This window comes from Oncorhynchus tshawytscha, linkage group LG03 (assembly GCF_018296145.1).
Source record: "Oncorhynchus tshawytscha isolate Ot180627B linkage group LG03, Otsh_v2.0, whole genome shotgun sequence".
In the NCBI taxonomy this organism is placed as follows: Eukaryota; Metazoa; Chordata; class Actinopteri; order Salmoniformes; family Salmonidae; genus Oncorhynchus; species Oncorhynchus tshawytscha.
Genome location: NC_056431.1, coordinates 24,374,770 through 24,381,935, shown reverse-complemented (window position 1 = coordinate 24,381,935; position 7,166 = coordinate 24,374,770).

Genomic DNA, 7,166 nt, shown 5'->3' with positions numbered 1-7,166 from the left:
CTCTCCTACTGTGAAAGACATTTGCGGTTGATATATTATTGATTATATATTTTTAAAACAACCTGAGGATTGATTATAAAAAACATTTGACATGTTTCTGTGGACATTATGGAAACTATTTGGAATTTTCATCTGCGTATTTTGGAGGTATTTTTGATATAAAAATAATCTTTATGGAACAAACGGAACATTTGTTGTGTAACTGGGAGTCTCGTGAGTGAAAACATCTGAAGATCATCAAAGGTAAACGATTAATTTGATTGCTTTTCTGAATTTTGTGACCAAGCTTCCTGATGTTAAGTGTACTTAACCTGTTGCGTCGAGCAATCCCGTATCCGGGAGCGTAATTATAGCCTCAAGCTCATTACCATAACGCAACATTAACTATTCATGAAAATTGCAAATGAAATGAAATAAATATATTGGCTCCCAAGCTTAGCCTTTTGTTAACAACACTGTCATCTCAGATTTTCAAAATATGCTTTTCAACCATAGCTACACAAGCATTTGTGTAAGAGTATTGATAGCTAGCATAGCATTGAGCCTAGCATTCAGCAGGCAACATTTTCACAAAAACAAGAAAAGCATTCAAATAAAATCATTTACCTTTGAAGAACTTCGGATGTTTTCAATGAGGAGACTCTCAGTTAGATAGCAAATGTTCAGTTTTTCCAAAAAGATTATTTGTGTAGGAGAAATCGCTCTGTTTTGTTCATCACGTTTGGCTAAGAAAAAAAAAAAAAAATTCAGTCATTACAACGCCAAACGTTTTTCCAAATTAACTCCATAATATCGACAGAAACATGGCAAACGTTGTTTAGAATCAATCCTCACATATCTATTCGATGATAAGTCATTCGTGGCAGTTTGGTTTCTCCTCTGAAGCAAATGGTAAAATACACGCAGCTGGAGATTACGCAATAATTGCAACGGAGGACACCAAGCGGAGCACCTGGTAAATGTAGTCTCTTATGGTCAATCTTCCAATGATATGCCTACAAATACGTCACAATGCTGCAGACACCTTGGGGAAACGACAGAAAGTGTAGGCTGATTCCTTGCGCATTCACAGCCATATAAGGAGACATTGGAACAAAGCACATTCAAAATCTGGGGCATTTCCTGTTTGAAATAATTCATCTTGGTTTCGCCTGTAGCATCAGTTCTGTGGCACTCACAGATAATATCTTTGCAGATTTGGAAACCTCAGGGTGTTTTCTTTCCAAAGCTGTCAATTATATGCATAGTCGAGCATCTTTTCATGACAAAATATCTTGTTTAAAACGGGAACGTTTTTTTATCCAAAAATTAAAAGAGCGCCCCCTATATCGAAGAAGTTAATGTTTTGTAGTACGATCGATAAACTTACACAAACGCTTGGATTGCTTTCGTTAAAAAGCATAATTTCAAAATCTAACACGACAGGTGGCGTAACAAAAGGCTAAGCTGTGTTTCCTATATTGCACTTGTGATTTCATGAATATAAATATTTGTAGTAATATTTATTGAATGTAGCGCTATGCTATTCAGCTGTTGTTGATGACACTTATCCCGATATCAAGATTGCAGCCATAACAACTTTTAAATGATCTCTTGGTACACGGATCCCGTTAACGGGATTAAAATTTGACAACATCTGGTGAAGCTGGAGCGGGGCAAATTCAAATTACAAAATTGTAATATTAAACAGTCATGAACATAAGTGTCCTACATAATTTAAAAGCTTAACTTCTGGTTAATCCAACCGCGTTGTCAGCATACCATGCGATTATCTGAGGACAGCGCCCCACATACAAAAGCATGAAAAACATTTTTCAAACCAGCAGAGGCTCACAAAAATAAATCCCTTACCTTTGAAGATCTTCCTCTGTTTGCAATTCCAAGGGTCACAGAGCCACAACAAATAGTTGTTTTGTTCAATAAAGTCCTTCTTTATATCCCCAAAAAAGTCAGTTTAGTTGGCGCGTTTGATTCAGTAATCCACCCGCTCCACTAGTTCAACATGCATACAAAGGAATCCCAAAAATTACCAATAAACTTTGTCCAAACAAGACAAACAACATTTCTAATCAATCCTCAGGTACCTTAATATGTAAATAAACAATACAATTTAAGATGGAATGTAGTATGTTCAATAACGAGGTGAGAGATAAATAACGAGGTGCGCTCCCTCATCCACACACGCTACAAGACTACAGTCAAAATGAGAGCCACCTTGAAAAACTACAACTACTAACTAATTTTTCAGAAAACAAGCCTGAAACCCTTTCTAAAGACTGTTGATATCTAGTGGAAGCCATAGGAACTGCAATCTGGAAGCTATTTATTTGTATATCCCATAGCCAAGCGTTGAAATGCACAGTGATCTCAAAAAAAAAATCTGGATGGATTTTCTTCGGATTTGCGCCTGCAATAACAGTTCTGTTATACTCACATACATTATTTTAACAGTTATAGAAACTTCAGAGTGTTTGCTATCCAATGCTACCAATTATATGCATATCTGGGCCTGAGTAACAGGTAGTTTACTTTGGGCACGTCATTTTTCCGAACTTCAGAACACTGCCCCCTAGCCCTAAGAGGTTTTAAATGAGTGGAGTATTAGCTCTTGAAATGGTGTCATGCAATGTAAAGGAACACATAATATAATGTCTTACTGATGTCCTGCCTTAGAGTTTGGTTGCATCTATCTCCACCAGACTCCAATAAATCAGATTACAAACCTGCAGATTAATTAACAAAGAAAATGGTAGCCTAGCTGTATTTAGGATTCATGTATCAGTAAGCCTACTTCATGATTCTTGTGTGTAAATGACAACAGTATTGAATTTATATTTGTTTACCTTTTTTAAACTAGGCAAGTCAGTTAAGAACAAATTCTTATTTTCAATGACAGCCTAGGAACAGTAGGTTAACTGCATTGTTCAGGGTCAGAACTACAGATTGTTGCCTTGTCAGCTCTGGGATTCAATCTTTCAGTTACTGTCCCAACGCTCTAACCACTAGGCTACCTGAGATTATACATAAAACTGCATGCCATTTTGTGATAATGGCTATGACAAATTGCATGGCATCCATGTGAATTTATAGGTCAGCAATTATTTAAATTATGGCACCACATCTAACAATTGCTACCTCGACGTATATCATCATGACAACATACTTCTTAATTGACTGCAGCTAGCTTAGCTAGATGCCTATGATTGTAGAGGGATAATTTTGCCGACAAACCGATTCAAAGATGGTGAGTGGCCTAGGTAAGTTCGCTAGCTGGCTAAATGACAACCCTAGTAATTATATTAGAAAGCATGCTTCACGCGTTTTGACGGGTCACGTTTTGGAGGACGCTTGACTCGACCTTTGCCTCCCGAGCCCGTTGGGGAGTTGCAGCGATGAGACAAGATAGAAATTAACCGCAACATTCAAACGAGGCTACAAAGAAAACTAATGGGACTGTAGTGACTATGTTGACGTCAAAATCGGGGGTGTGAACTAGGTTTCTATTCAAGCATTGAGCAACATGGTAATGACTCTATAGTTTTGGAGAAAAGTTGAAAAAACGGACCCTCCGTTACATCTAGACGTGTCATGTCGTAACGTACAGCACGGATAAAGCAACTATTTCTGTCTTATAATCTATCTCCATCAGGTGTAGCACTTCTCTCATCATTTAAAAACAAGAAATGGACAGTGACGGGGGTAAGGGGGATACCTAGTCATTTTTGCGTCATCATTGCATGCGATCATCATTCTCAAAGCCGCTGTTTACGTCTAAGATCACTTTAGCACCGCCCTAAAAACCCGATTAAAATTCGACACAAACCTTCAAATAGGTATGTTATGACACATTATATAAACTCTTTATAGTGTTTTATTTACATTTTTAGAGGCAATAAGGTGATAAGTTGGACAGATCGAGTGAAAAAAAGCAATTTTCCCACACGACATCTCTCCTTCTCATTATCACGCATTAGTTTCGCTTCCCCACCCGCCATTTTTAAAAACACCCGACGGGGCTCATTGCCTTCTTGAATTATGCAGAAACGGCAGCGTTTAGGTCATGCCATTTATTGTGTTGGAAAGGGGAGAAATTGTGCTTAACAATGGTATTGACATTACAGTTGATCTGGAAGTATTACGTTTTTGGGGGGCTAAAATAAGGGCAATTGTACGGACCAAGGCGATGTGTGAGTTTACGTGAGTTTACTATACTCATTCAAGGATTTTATTTATTTTTGCTATTTTCTAAACTGTGACATAACCCATATGGAATGATATACTAACCAAAAAAGTGTTAAACAAATCCAAATATATTTTATAGTTGAAATTCTTCAAAGTAGCCACCCTTTGCCTTGATAACATCTTTTCACACTTTTGGAATTCTCTCAAACAGCTTCATGAGGTAGCCACCTGGAATGCATTTCAATTAACAGGTGCACCTTAATAAAAGTTAATTTGTGGAATGCCTTTGAGCCAGTCAGCTGTGACAAGGTAGGGGTTGTCGAGTCTTTGGCTATGCCGGATTAAGTGATATGACATGCTATTCTATAAAATCATTTCTCCGTAATTAATATTACCTGATTGAGCTAATCATGTAAATGTAATTAACGAGAGAGTCACGGCACCACAAAATAATATTTATAGAGCTGTTATCTTCTGAATAAACTCTTAAACACCTAGTAATATTTTACATCAATCGCAGTCAATATTAATCGTCATCTTAATTCCGTCTCATCTGAAAGTTGTAAATTCTTTGTTATCTGCACGAACCCTGGTTAACAAGTTGAATCAGCAATACAAAATTGGGTTTAATTATTTATTTACTAAATACCTAACTAATCATACATAATTACACATACACATAATTAAATCATAACTTGATTACAAATTACGTCATAAAGGAAAACGTCCCTAGCGGGCGGAACAGATATGACAGCTTGTTACACAAAAGAAAAGGGGCTGGGTTTGAGTGAAAGAGCAGGAAGACTGAGGAACACAGGGCGAAGCTGTGCTATCATGAATACAGTATCTTATGCATTCTAAATTACCGCCCATTTGGAAAAGGAAAATGCAATAGATATTTACTCTGAGCTGCGCTTCGGTAGGTTGGTGGTAGATGGAAGGCCGTCTTGCCCAACCGAGTCCTTTGTCCTTTGAAGAATGTCTCTGCTGGTAAATTGAATACGTTGTAGTAACGTCGTTGTGTGGTAGACGGGTTACTCTGTCTGTTCCTTCCTAACCCCCATTTGCAGTGGCTGTTGCCTTTCTCAACGGCTAGGAGGTATCACTTCTGTAGTGAATAAGAGTTCAAAGTTCATACCATTCGCAAAGCTCGCGCTGATGTTTGCTTAGTTCTGTAGTTATTATCTGAACCCTTCTGACATCGGACTGTCGTCCTCACACCCTCGGAACAGGAGGTTATATAGTCGTCAAGGCTTTATAAAGGAAGGGAGAGGAGGGCGTGTTTGAAAAGTTTTATAGCCCATGTCCCTTCACAGGGGTGGGCTACTGATTGAGCAGAGCTCTACCTTATGAAACCCCAAATCTCACATTTTAGAAGCTAAAATCACATTTCATCCCATCACGAATAATTTCATATTCAAACATTTAAATTAAACAACAATTCCATATGAATCCGATAACTCTGATGTGTAGACTTTCCACTGTAGAGTTTATGTCATCTTATCATTGATGAGAATGTCTCAGATGACAACCGAACTGACATCATATTCATTAAGTACCACCGCATATGTTCAATTGGTCGGATTACCAGAATATAGTTAATTTCTCCCCACCTTCTGATGTCTCCAGAATCTCTATGTTAACCAAGGGTTTTGCAAATGTAACATCAGTAGGGTAGCGAGAGGAAAAAGGGGGGAAGAGGTATTTATGACCGTCATAAACCTACCGCCAGGTCAATGTTATGACAAGGTGGTATACAGAAGATAGCCCTATTTGGTAAAAGACCAAGTCCATATTATGTCAAGAACATCTCAAGAAAGCAAAGATAAATGACAGTCCATCATTACTTTAAATCATGAAGGTCAGTCAATCCGGAAGATTTCAAGAACTTTCAAAATGTTCTTCAAGTGCAGTTGCAAAAACTATCAAGCACTATGATGAAACTAACTCTCACGAGGACCGCCACGGGGAAGAAAGACCCAGAGTTGCCTCTGCTGCAGAGGATAAGTTCATTAGAGTTACCAGCCTTAGAAATTTCAGCCCAAATAAAGGCTTCACAGAGTTCAAGTAACAGACACATCAAGTAACAGACACATCAAGTAACAGACACATCTCAACATCAACTGTTAAGAGGAGACTGTGTGAATCAGGCCTTTGTGGTCAAATTGCTGCAAAGAAACCTCTACTAAAGGACACCAATAAGAAGAAGACACTTTTTTGGGCCAAGAAACACAAGCAATGGACATTAGACTGGTGGAAATCTGTCCTTTGGTCTGATGAGTCCAAATTTGAGATTTTTGGTTCCAACCATTGTGTCTTTGTGAGACGCAGAGTAGGTGAATGATCTCTGCCTGTGTGGTTCCCACCGTGAAGCATGGAGGAGGATGTGTGATGGTGTGGGTATGCTTGCTGGTGACACGGTTTGTAATTTATTTCGAATTCAAGGCACACTGAACCAGCATGTCTACTACAGCATTCTGCAGTGATGTGCCATCCCATCTGGTTTGCGCTTAGTGGGACTATCATTTGTTTTTCAACAGGTTAATGACCAAACACACCTCCAGGTTGTGTAAGGGCTAATTGACTAAGATGGTGAGTGATGAAGTGCTGCATCAGATGACCTGGCCTCCACAATCACCTGACCTCAACCCAATTGAGATGGTTTAGGATGAGATGGACCACAGAGTGAAGGAAAAGCAGCCAATAAATGGTCAACATATGTGGGAAACATGGCCTTTAACATTGTGAAAGAATCCATGTGTCCTGGCTAAATTCCCATTCTGGCCTTCATACTGTACCACCATTGCCACCTAATCATCCCCAGTGTACTCATTTATCCCCCCTCCTCTCCCCTGTAACTATTCCCCTGGTCGTTGCTGTAAATGAGAATGTGTTCTCAGTCAACTTACCTGGTAAAATAAGGATTAAATAAATCAAATCAAATAAATGTTACACAGAGCAAAAATATACCCAAATGATCTAAC